Here is a 13,679-nt window from a genome sequence, read left to right as displayed (position 1 = left end):
AGTGTCAAGATGCTCTTCTATACAAAAATCTAAATGCCATTGGTTTTTTTCCTTCTTCCAAAGTAGTGTAATTGTATCCAAGTATATAATCTAATTATTGAGGAAAATATATTTTGATGCCCCTTTCTGATAAAGCCAAGATGGTTGATAAGTCTCACTGCCATGAGTAACTAAATGGAGGTGAATTTTTCCACATAATGATAATGAAGTTTGACTTACTGAGGCACCTATGAATTCAGAAAGAAAATGAAGTACCTACAAATATATGGTGAAAAAAAAAGCAGTATTTAGTGGTAATCTGAGACCAAAGAGGTATGACCATCAACAAAGTCTTAACTTTATTTTGCTGAAAGTCTTATCATACTATGTATTTCTCCTCCATACTCAACATCTTGAGACAAATATGACATAGAAGATTTTTGCTGATGTGATTTGAGAAGATTTTTGCTGATGTGATTTGTTTAGGGAAATGGAGAAACTGAGTATCTTCGTGGCTCTGGAAGATGAAAGCAGCTGTAAAAGACTTCAACTAGAGATTGGTAATTTAATGAAAAGAGCAAATTAGAGCTAGATGTGACAGATTAAATGTAAACATTCTCAGAGATTTTGATATGCAGGAGATATATATTTTCCAACAAGAGTGGAATTTAGGCTGAAGTCAAGATATTCGAGAAACACTGAGGTTATCTGTGTTGCAGGCTCAAACATTCAGTGACCATAAAATAAGTAACAAAGAATAGAGGCAATACAATGAAATGATAATAATGAAACTAGAATTTAAATGCATACTTTCAGAGTGAACAATTCCAGTATATGTGAAGAGGAAAATTAAAAGCACCCTATGTATATATACATATACACAGACACACAGACACACAGACACACAGACACACACACACACACACACACACACACACACACACACACACACACAGACATATACACCTCTTTCACTTTCTTAGTACAGTACAGTATGCCAAAAACAGTAGCTTGATAATGGTCTGTTTCTTCCATAAAATTTTAATTTGGCTGTTACCCAGATTGATCTTCTCAAGGACAACTGGTCTATGTATACTAAATTTGAAAGAGTACCATTTAGATTCATAACCAAAACATCCCTTTCTGAGAGACCATTAAGTATATTTTTAATATTTCTAATCCATACTAGCCAAGAGAGATCTGGACAACATCCACCGTTTAGTAAATGCAAAAGAACAGTCTGGATTTGCCCTTAAATATCTGTTGTCCAGGTTACATGGCCAACAATGTTACCAAAATGAGAAATAATGCTTATTTCAGTTCAGAATTGGTTATATTTCAAGTTTACTTCAATATTAAATTGAGGGAAGTTATGTTAAAAGTCTGTCCTATTTGGGGCATTTGTTCCATTGTTATTTTCCATAAATCTTGAAGTCATATTGACCTTATTCAGTGTCTAAGAAGGAACTCTCCAAGAGTCATCTTTGAATAGCTTTCTCTCTTTTTTTGAGTATTTAGTGTTACATATTAGGTTTTAGAAAACTCTTCTTGTTTACAAATATCCTTTCCTTTCTTTTGTGGATAATACTTTAACTTCTTTTTATTCTCCTCTATCTGATATTAAGTATTAGTGTGAAGCCAAAACAATTGAGTGATTAACTTTCATCAGAAATTAAAGTAGGCTTCAACATTAAGTTCCACATGTGAACTGAAAAATATCTCCAGTGAGTTCTAACAAATAACTAAGCCTTGTGCCCACAATGTGCCTTGAATGATTTGTTTTCCAAAGTAGCTGTGAAAATTTTATTTCTGAGTCTAAGCTTTTCTGGCTCTATTTTAAATTGTATTTTCTATTTTATTATTTATATTGGAAATACTTTTGATTTAGTTCATAATCTTCCTGCAAAAGATACACTGTACATTTGTACTTCTTCATACATTATACATAACAATAAGCAAAATTTACAGCAGTGTAAGCAAAAGAATAGTTAGCTTTACTACAATATACAAAATTCAGCCAATTCAGCAAAAGCCTTGAAACTCTAGTGGAAACATTTTTACAGGCTGCATATGTGTTAAAATAAGATCTTCAAATATTTGTGCATATACATTTTTTTCCTTCAGAGAAAATTGAATGGTTTAATAAATTGAAAGTGGCAAGTAGAAACACAGTGCTTCTGTTTTGCAGTAATGGTATGTAGTATGGCAGCTCCAAGTCTAAGCTTCCACAGCATTTGCTAAAGGAAACCACTACTAATTTCATGGTTCCATATAAGGACTGGAGCTATTTCAGTTGAGTGTATAGTTGTCATATAAGGAAATTACTGAACCACAGACGAGTCTAAGAAAGCCTTATGTGTCCCTCAGCTTGTCTAAACTTTAGATAGGTTTCTTCCTGACTATAGTCCCCCGACCTTCCTTTCTTAGAGCATACATTTTAGAAAACTTGCAATTGTAAATTATTTGTCCACTCTTTATAGGTGTAAATCTTCTCACATCCTCTTGCCAGATTTATAAACCCAGGCATATCTTCCTCAAGGATTTGGGAACCATCTCTTTGAAATCTAATCATCAAGAAAGCCCGTCCATCACCCAGTTTCTAAGGGAGGGTAGGAGTCAAGTTTAGATAAGTACCAGTTAGCGAACACAGACGGCATAAGCACAGTGACCAACCTCCCTCTCCCCTAACATCCTCCTGTACTTTTCCATGAGCTCATCCCAGTGTAAAAATCCTCCTGCCTTTTGTGTTAGTAGAGTTGAGTTCAATCCCTCTGCCCTACTGCCACAGTATCAAATAAATTCTTCACTGCCTGTTTAACTCCATGCAGTGAAATTTTTCTTTAACAAGTCTTTGTCTAAAATCTCCTTGTATAATAATCTGTGAGGAGTCTATTTCTATAAAACCTTAACTTCAGGAATGATCTAGTGAGACTATATTTGAGTGTGATAATTTGGGGCTTTCCTAATTGCCTAGGCAATTAGTAATGATTAGGAACATTTTTTTCATTTAAATATTTTATTTTCATCAGCCCTTGCCAGTCATTCCTTGGTTTTATTCTCCGACCAGAACAACAACAAAAGACATCTACAGTATAGTCAGCACTTGTATTCTGAAATATCGTTCCACATGTAACAACTGTCTTGGGCTCCCTCCTTGGCAAATTTATGACAAGGGCTAGACTTCTGTCAGTTCTCAGCACAAAAGCCCCATTCAGATGTCCTTCATCCTCTTTGCTCTTAAAGGGAGAGAGAGTCTCTAAAAAAGCATAATTTAGTTTCAACAGGTTTTAGATCTTATACTTATTTGGGGTCATATATGTTGATGAGAATTTTATGTAAGCTCTAAAAATTATTCTCTGAAAAATGAACCTATACATAGACAACTGAAATTCTGTTTAAATTTCAGGAAGCCCCTGGGCTGGGAAATACATGTTAGCTAACACAATTCCACTTCCAATAGCAACTCCTCTCCATCCTGAATTAATGGAATAGTGTAGCTGCTCTCTGCCCCAACATTGGCTCCTATTCTCTCTGCTGTTACTGCTTCATATTCCTCAACTTCTTATGTAACCAAAGATGTTACTTCTATACTAATCTGCTTAAAACCTCTCCTATAAATTCAGAGATAGTTTATCTGTAATCTTATATTCCCAAGTCAATGACAGTTTCAACCCAAAGTGAGTTAAATTATACTTGCAACTACTAGAACTGTTGCTTTAAAAAATCTTCACCAGGTTTTTATCTCTACTTTAACCGAGTTCATTCTTAAATGGTCATTAAGTATTTTCTAATATGTCTTCTATGATTATCTTCTCTATTGCACCGTTTTTCCTCATATTCACTACCTCTTAAAGAATCTGCCAGGAGTTGCTTTATTCACATAGCTAGAATACTATAATTCCATAAGAAAACCTGCTATTTTGTCTTTACCTTCTGCATTTAGTAAATCACTATCAACATTACCAAAAGATCCTCACCAAATTCCCACAAATTGTGTGGCCCGACAGTTTCTTTCCTCTTATCATGAAACCTGTCAGAGAGTTTGCTAAATTCCTGCCTAAGTATTATATTTCAACCTCGTTAATCTTCAGCCAAGTGGTCACCTTTTATCCACAGATTCATTCTAGGGATTTAAGACAGAGTGCTAGAGAAATGACTGACGAAACTGATTATGAGCATTGTGATAATGGTCATCTTATCCCTGGACTCAGGAAGAGAAAATATGTTCAGTGAATCCATTGGTTCAGAACTGACATCTCTCTTTGCTTCCTTGCTCTTGTTTTATGTTAGTACGTATCTTTGCAATTTAAAAATGTCTCTAGTCATGTTTCCTGAAAAGTATTTTTAAAACTCCACAGTCCCAACTGATCTAAATGGGAAAATTTCTCTCCTTACTTGTATCATACTGGAAAATCAACTTATATTTTTCCAAAATAGAGAGATTGACATCAAGTTCTGTTTTCTTTTATATTCCAGAAATTTAATAGAAAGTGTAAACAGGTATTAAAATGCCATTTATATATTTTATATTGGTAGCCTTAAATAATCATAAATCATGCTGCATTTTCTACTGCATTCTTTGTTTTTTTGTTTTTTTTTCTACTGCATTCTTGACAGAGACACACTAAAGATTCACAAATCCCAAACAACTTTTGCTTTCTCTACTATGGAGGACAAACTTCAAGGTGATCCACATGGTCCCTGTCTCCTGGTCTTCACACTACTGTATAAATCTTCCCCTTGAGTGTGGGAAGACATATGACTTGCTTTAACCAATGGCAAAGGTGATAAGATGCATATGATTACATTTACACGATTACAGATGATTGCTAGGATTGTGGTACCCATCTGTTTAGCATCTCTCTCTCTCTTTCTCTCTCTCCCTTTCTCTCTTTCACTTGCTTCCTACCTCCCTCTTTCCCTTTCTTTCTCTTACTGGTTTTGCACTAGGAAGCTGCCATGTGTCTTATAGCTATATCCTGGTTTATCACAGGATATTAAATATAGTTCCCTGTGCTATACTAGCCAAATACATTCATTCATGGTCCAACCACACATTCTATACATGATTTCAATATTTGGTTTTATTATGTCTTTGATTGATTTATTTTCTTTCCATATGATTGCCTAATTCCTCATCTTCCTGTCAAATGCAAATGAATGATCAAATAGCAAGTCCATGTCTCTTGGGAATTCTTCCTTTGTTGACCAAATAAAAATAAATAACTCCATCAAATCCTTAAAGCAGTAATTTTTAAAGTATCATACCAAGATCCACAGCATAAGCATAACTTGAGACCATGCTAGAAATTCAAACTGAGAACTCTGAGGGTGGGGCCAATCAATCTAATTTAAACAGTTCCTCCAGATAATTCCAATGCTCGTTAAAGTTTGACAGCCTTTTTCCTTTTTTTATAAAATTACTACCTGATATTTTGTATGGCAGTTTATGAATCTGTTTTATTCAATAGACAATGAGCTTATTAAAAGTAGGGACTACAATTATTCATTTTTGTACCTCTCATAACACCAAGGACGAAGCTTTGTACAGCATAGAAAATCAATGATTGCCTGCTGAATTAAATCATACTGAAAGGTGAAACAAATTATTTTTTTTCTCTTTATCGAGTACTGAATAAATGAAGTTTGTTTTAAAATCGATGTCCCTTGCTTCAACTTTATTCTTAGTTAGTCCCTCAAAATAAATGCAATCAGGAATATCAAAAGACATATGTTTACTTTTGATATTTAACTGAGACATTTTAAAATGAGAAATTTCCTCTCTTTTTTATCTTTACTAAGTCTGACTCTTTCGGAAGGGGAGGTATCTATATTCAGAGGCAGTAAATATTAAAAACAAAAAAGAATTTTACTTTCTAAAAAGCAATTTTATGTCCTTTTCTTTTGAAGGCAATTGCTGTCCCCTCCTTGGAATAATTCTTTTAGTTAATCAGGGTTGTGGTGTTATTATATTCATCCTCTTCATTGTTGTTGATTAGTTGGTTGGTTTTCAGAAGGAATGCAATTTATCTGATTATTTACATAGGAGGAATAATTGGTATACCCTGACCCCACTGAAAGCTCAAGTGTATACTCTTTAACAACTTTCTTAGCCATAAAAAAGAATGAAATAATGCCATTTGCAGCAATATGGATGGACTTAGAGATTATCATACTAAGTGAAGTACGTCAGACAGAGAAAGACAAATACCACATGGTATCACTTATAGGTGGAATCTAAAATATGACACAAATGAACCTATCTATGAAACAGAAACAGACTCACAGACATAGAGAACAGACTTATGGTTGCCAAAAGGGGGAGGTATGGGGGAGGGATGGATTGGGAGTCTGGATATATAGGATGAATAAACAACAAGGTCCTACTGTATAGCACAGGGGACTATATTTAATATCCTGTGATAAACCATAGTGGAAAAGAATATGAAAAAGAATGTATATATATGTATGACTGAGTCACTTTGCTGTACAACAGAAATTAACACAACATTGTAAATCAATGATGCTTCAATTAAAAAAAGAAAAACCTCCTTCTTTCCCATTACTATTTGAAGACCACTTTTAAAGGTGCGTCATCTTGCCAGAGTTCTGAATTATTACAGTTATGATTCTACTGACATCTCCCATCACAGGAAAATGTCACACTCAAAATAACAAGGTCTTCTATTTTTTATGTACATGCTGTAGACAAGCAGTAATCAAAACACCTTTTAAGTTAATTTAATTTTTTTCTCATCACACCCCATTTTAGTTCAGATGTTATAGCACTATGTTAGTAAGCATATTGTTCCTATTAGATTTAAGTATTTCTGCACACAAACTCATATAATGTAAATTTGTTGACTCTTTCAGTGGATTCTTCCAGATGAGGCTAATTTTTTAAAGTGAAAATTAGAAAAAATGTTTAGTTTAGTAACAGACTGCATGTATGCACTGCTGTGATGAATCTCATTTACTTCTGAGGAATTTTTTTTTTATCATTAAAAAATCTACGTAAGTGATTCATTTTATTCAAGTTCTTATTCTGGCCAAGAAGAAAAAAATGAGGCTAAATTTGGCATCTCACTAAAGGTTGAAGTAAACCAACCATGGTTAATGATGCCATAATTGGCACTAAAATTCGGTATGCATCAGAAGCCCAGGGCTACAAGATGACCCAACTTACTGAGTCAATACCTAAGTAGATAATACTGCTACAAACAAGATAACTGATAATGAAATCAATATGTTCTGTAACAAAAAATACTGATCCAAATCAATATATCAACAAAGCATTTGTTTGTGCTGCATTTGGCACTATTGCAATTAGAGTACTTATGATATATTAGAACTACTGTATTACTGTGATGGACTAATTTTTTTTAAAGTTTCACATTATCTACGTTTTACATGTATATAAAAATATTATATATACACACACACACACACACACACACATATATATATATATATATATTTGTTGATACACTCTTTAACTTAATCCTAATGTTAATAAGCCACTGGTTAAATAAATCTGAAATAAGTTTCTTTGTAACCAGTACCCACCAAACATGATAGGCAGTATTTCAACAGTAAGTTCACAAGTCAATCATTCAATAGTTTGCAAATCAATCAAAAACGTTTGGTCATTTGATTATTTTATTTTTAAAGTACTGCTCCATAACTACCTCTTATGGGTGCTCTAGATGGCACTAGGGAAGCATTATTTGTTGTCCTAGACCTCAAGTATGTACACCTTGTCTTGGAGGTCCTAATGAACAGAAACAAAGTAATAAAAGTGAATATATTTTCAATTCCTAAGGCAACTGATTCAGAATTGAAAATGTGATGACAATAGATAAGTTAGACTTAGTTTCTAATCTTCAATAAAACCTTAAACATGTCTTATACTTTAATAAATATGTATCTTATTTTGGAAGTTTTTCTCTTCATCAATCAGTGTAATGTTAAACACAGGAGTGTCAATGTTTCAGAAAAAACCTGGAAATTTTAATTTTTAAAAAAGTACTTTTTAAGCTTCTGTCTGTCTCAAGCTATCCTTCAACAGTGAAGCACGAAACAAGGTGAGTGAGCTTTGTGCATGTCCCCAGTTCATATTTTCTAGCATGTGTTTAGAACATACACAGTGATAATTATAGCCAGTTACCTGGTTTCCTACCTACACTGACTTGATTGAAGTAAGAGAAGCAACAGCTCTCAAACTTGTAGGCTTCACATAATGTGGTTACCAAATAAATGAACTCATACAGATATAAAACTTCTTTCCTTTGTTCACATCCTTGGCCCAACCCAGCTTAGTACCCAGTGACCCCTCAAGCCCTGTGCTTTGGCTCTCGCCATCATCAGACCATTCAAATGTGGTGAACTGCATGGGCTTTTTTATTATAGCTTAGTGAAGAAAGTTGCTGTCTGGCATTAGTTTCTGGCTTTACTATCCATGAACCCTTGGTTGGTTCTGTTGTTTCTATTTTTTGTTGTTGTTTGTTTTTAACAGGCACCCTTTTAAAAATAAATATAATTATTTCTAAAACTCCCTTAGTCCAATTTTTATATTATACTTTATTCTGTCAAATATATAATTATCAAGGCTTTAAGGAGCTGTCAGGGTCTTGGGGAAGACAGACACCTGATTCTGTGCTACGAGGTGGTTAAAATTATATGGAAGATCAAAAAAGGGACTATTAAATCCACTTATTGACATAGAAAAATCAATATTTTCTTCTAAGGAAAGTATTTTTAAACAGCTGAGCTTTGCAAGTTTGTGTGTATGTGTTATAGTTGCCAATGTTGGGTTTGTGAAACAGTTACCAATGTTGTGACTTGAAGAAATAATTTTAATCCCATTCAAATATATATTACCCTCTACATCACAAGGAATTTGTATGTATTGATTACATAACATAGATATGCCATTTGTAAATGTGAACATTTTCATAGTATTTTGTTTAGAATATTGTAACTATCTAGAGTTTTAAAACATTTAAATGTATAGAATTTTTAGAAACTATTATAAAATATTTGTAGAGTATATTAGTGTTATTCTTACATGTGTAATTTATATTCATTCTTTAAACATATATTTATTGAGCAGGTACTTGTGTGAAGCACTATTTTATTTGTCTTGTGGACATTAGATTTGGATATTGGGGTTTTGTGGGAGAAATACAGATAATGAATTTATGAATGCATTTCCATTTACGATCATCATAACTATTTAAAAGAAAATAAATCAGTAAGAAGTAATAAAGAGTGGAGGGAATGTGTATTTATTCTAAATGTGATGCTGAGACAAGGACAACGGAAAGTAGTTATACAGAAACTTTGATATTATGCAAATTTAAAGCCTTGAGTCAGGGGAAAGCTTGATATGTACAAGAAACTGAACATGGACCATATGAGTAAGGAACACACAGACCAGGTGGCAGTAAAAAACAAGGCTGAACAAAGTCATCTAAGCAATGAAAAAATGGTCAAATTTTCTTCTAACTGCAACAGGAACCTTTCTGAGGGCTTAAGGAAGTGGGTGATATTACTCAATTTGTATTATAAAAAGACAACTTACTGGGCCATATGAATAAACTCAGCCTGATAAACCTTTATGTCCTTCTGCCATTATCTCTCTCTTAATATCCATTCTCACACATATTCCACAGCTAAATGTCTGCATAAATTAGAAAAATCATGCAGTTGTTTTGGATTATGGGCACCTCTTCATGAGTCAATGTTTGTAGTTCACTTTTCGAGACCTGCTTGGGCTTGAGTCTCCTTACAGGTAGAAGCACAGAAGGGTGGTGAGAGTTGGTCCTGAAGAAAATCTGCAGTGTCTTGTTAGGCAGCTACCTCAGGGAAGGTCATTACAGATTTTTCAGGCAAAAGTGAGTTAACAGGGTTGAAAGAGCTGTTTCTACTGGCAAAGGAGACGCAGCAGAATTTAGGGGTCCGATGGCCCCAGCTTCATCAGAATCTGCCCATGTCTCTATTCTGACTTTCAGGATCCCATTTCTTCCCAATCAATGCCCTCAACTTAACAGAAGATACCCTGTATGGTTGGGAGATTCAAATTAGATTGTAATTCAGTCACTTGTATGATGAGACTCTAGATTTGGTTTTGAGAAACTTCAGCTCTGTGGCTACGGGAGATAAAAGTTTCTTTCGGGACAGATATAAAACCTTTCAGGTCATATATGTTGAGCTTGAACTGGGAATTTTAAACCTTGAGTTCATTCTTTTCTTTCCCAACTTATCCCCGTACAATTATGAGCAACCAGCCAATCTCATTATACTAGTTAGTTTGACAAAATTGTTCTAAGATATCAGATATATGGTCAACCAGAACCTCACTTTCATAAGTATTGATATTTAATTAAGAGTATTCAATGATGATACAACACAAAACAGAAAACACACACACATACACACACACACACCACAAAAACTCTCTTTTAAATACATAATGCTGGGTCAATTGAATATCCACACTGGACAAAAAAAAAAAAGAGAAAAAATCTGAGATGAGTGTTTGATCACTGCCTTAAATCATATGTATAAACGAATTCCAGTAAGACTGTAGACCTAGATGTGAAAGGCAAAACAATAAAGCTATTAGAAGACAGCATAGCTAAATAGCTTCAGGACTGTGGTGCAGTCTCCCAATGACACAAAGGAACTACCCATAAGAGGAAAGACTGATAAACCAGACTACATTAATTTTAAGAACTGTTCATTTATAGACACTGTTAAAATGCTGGGAACAGAAACCACAGAAATAGGAAGAATCTATTTTTCAGTACATTAGTATTCAAATATATAGAGAACTACAAAGCAGTAAGAAAAATAGGGACAATAAGAAATATCTAAATGACTAACAAATCTGTAAAGTGGTGCTCAACCCAAATAGTCATAGGGGTATTGTAAATTAAAACCACAGTGAGAGAGTTCTGCACAGCCAGAATGCCTAAAATTGAGAGAAGCAGTAAAAAGCTTAAACGAAAGAAAACTGACAATACGAAATATTGTAAAGGATGGAATTTTCATACACAGCTCTTGAGAGTGTAAATTAGTACAATCTCCATAAAAAGTCTTTTACATATTCTGCTAAAGATAAACATGCATTTATTTTATGAGCCAGCATATTCACCCTGAGAATGTGTCCATCAGAAAAGCCGTCACTCTCTACAAAAGACATGCACGTGAATGTTTTTGAAATATTATTCAGAATAGTCCCAAAAGACATCTCTCATGTCCATTTGTAGAATGGATAAACAAATTGGGATATATTTATATAAAGAAATGTTGTAAAGCAATGAAAATAAATCAATTATACCTATACATAACAACGTGAATAACTTTCACAAGCATAATGTTAACCCAAGAAGCCAGGTGTAAAAAGTACATCCTGCATGATTCCTTTTGTATATAATTCAAAACATGCATTAGCAGTGATGACAATGATTACTTTGGGGGATGGGGGAGGTAGTAGTTATCAGGACGGGCACAGAAGGAGGTGTCTGACATACTCTAACATGCTTGGCCTAGGTAATATTTACATAAGTGTGCTCACTTTTTGATAATTCAATGAGCTATATACATACGTGCCTTTTATCTTTTTCTGGATGTGTCTTGTACTTCAACTTAAAAAGTTAAATGAAAATAATCATGCTAACGATGGAAAATAGGTCCTTAACGCTTTAAAAGATAGTTCAGTGAAAACAATCAAGATTACATTTGCATGTATTTAACCAAAAGAAAAAAGGGAAGATTTTGAAGAATACCTCATTCAAATCGTATTTTTGGAAAAAAAAAAAAGAGAGAGAGACAAGTCAGTGATGATATTTTGCCTGCCTCTGTTGCTGCTTCACATTATGGACTCTCAGTGCCTTCTTTACCACTGGAAATAGAATCATGAATGCCTTTAAAACTCATCAGAGTAGAGAACCAATTCCGGAAATCTTAGAACCAATTTAGAACACTCATCCTTAAGATTCTGTTCTCCAGCACCACTCTCAGTATCAAAATATGTGTCACCAGGGTTCTAGAGCGAGAAACAGAAGGGTATGTCTCTGTGTGTGCACGTGTTTGATACCTATTTATACATTCAATTATGCAACTTTAAATGTTTACCTTTTATATATTCAAGCAGTATATACATGTTACATATATTAAATGTTATAAAGTATATAAAATATATATTATAAACATATATATAACAGTTAAGAGCCGCATCTTTACAGACGACTTGCACGGGCTGGTGGACCGTGAGGCGCGCGCGACGGCAGCCGACGCTTCACGAGCGGCGGAGACGCAGACGCTACGCCACGCGGGCGACGTCACGCGGTCGGCCCGGACCCCGGCTCCGGGCACGCGAGGAGACTGCTGTGAACGCGCCTCGGCAGCAGGCAGGACAGCGCGTCTGGACCCGGCACCAGCCCTCTGCCTGCCGTGGCCACTCCCGGGGCAGGAGCTGAGGGCCCCAGCCGAGCCCTGCCAGATCCAGAGAGTGCAAAGCCCTCGGAGCCCAGGTAGGCCGAGCCGACCCGGCGCCAGGCCGGTCTTAACTGGGAGAGGGGGTCGATGGGAAGTGACGGGCCTGGGGGCCACGCGCGCCTCGTGTCACTTCACGCTGTGTTGTAACAACTCTCTAAGCATTCTTTTCCTCACAGTTGGAAACACAAATGTAATGCAAGAATAAAAAAAAAAAAATGGGGGGGAGAAAAACATATATATATACATGCACATACATATGTATGTGTTTATGTATGAATGTCTCCTTATACTTTAATTTTTGATAAAATATATATTGAGCCTTTTTGTCATGGGCACCGTGTACCAAGTGAAAACGTCAGGCAAGGACTCTGTCTTTTGAATGCTTGCGTGAGAGTTGAAAAAACAGTCAGCAAGCAGGTGATTACATAAAGTGTATCCGTTTGTAGGCTGGGGAAATAGTATGCTCTGAAAGCTCAGTGGACAGCCGTATATAAAACAGACCAAAGATGTCAGGATATAACACATTGATCTCTGCTTTTCCTGGATCCCTACAACCTACTTTTACCTAAGGGCATCCTTACTCTGGTTGTTCTATCACCTTGGAAACTGCTTCCCCTAAATAATTGCATAATTCACTCCTTTAGTTCATGCAGGCCTCTGCTGAGATATTCATCTCATCAGAGTGCTTTTGCCGGCCACCCTTATCTCTTCATGATTCTTTACTCACCTTACCCTAATTTATTTTTCTTCATTACACATGATGTCACCTACTCCTTTGTATGCTTTTGTGTGAGACCCAATAGAGCATGAACTCTATATGTATTATTTGTTGATGTATTTATTCTTAGTTTCTGCGATAAATCTTGATACAGGGTTGGCCCTCAAAACAAGTTTGTTGAACAGATGAATCAATATATATAATTTAAAATTTGGAAAATGAGTATAAATTAACCTGAGGTGGAGAAAAGGGTGGAGTGAATTTCAGGCAGACAAAAAACTTGAGCCCATAGCCAGACATTCTAGAAAATGTACTTTGAATCAACTGAACAATATTGAGTAACTGGAGTACTGAATGTAAAGCTAAGGATGGAGGCAACAGGCAAGAGGCAAGGCTGAAGTAATCATCGGTATTAATTTGGGCAGAAGGGATTGGAAGGGAAAAGACTGAGGCAGATAGGCCAGTTGGGAGATGTGAC

At 35.3% G+C, this 13,679-nt stretch overlaps 1 pseudogene; it reads left to right on the top strand.

Moving 5' to 3' along the window:
* Nucleotides 1-469: 469 nt before the first annotated feature.
* LOC113625299 (protein enabled homolog) overlaps nt 470-13,679 on the top strand; it is a 119,130-nt pseudogene continuing 105,920 nt past the window's right edge.

The sequence above is a fragment of the Aethalodelphis obliquidens genome, unplaced genomic scaffold (genome assembly GCF_003676395.1).
Source record: "Aethalodelphis obliquidens isolate GAN/ISIS:26980383/991018 unplaced genomic scaffold, ASM367639v1 scaffold15, whole genome shotgun sequence".
Classification (NCBI taxonomy): Eukaryota; Metazoa; Chordata; class Mammalia; order Artiodactyla; family Delphinidae; genus Aethalodelphis; species Aethalodelphis obliquidens.
The sequence above is the reverse complement of the archived record's forward strand: the minus strand, read 5'-3'. Positions and strand labels throughout refer to the sequence as shown.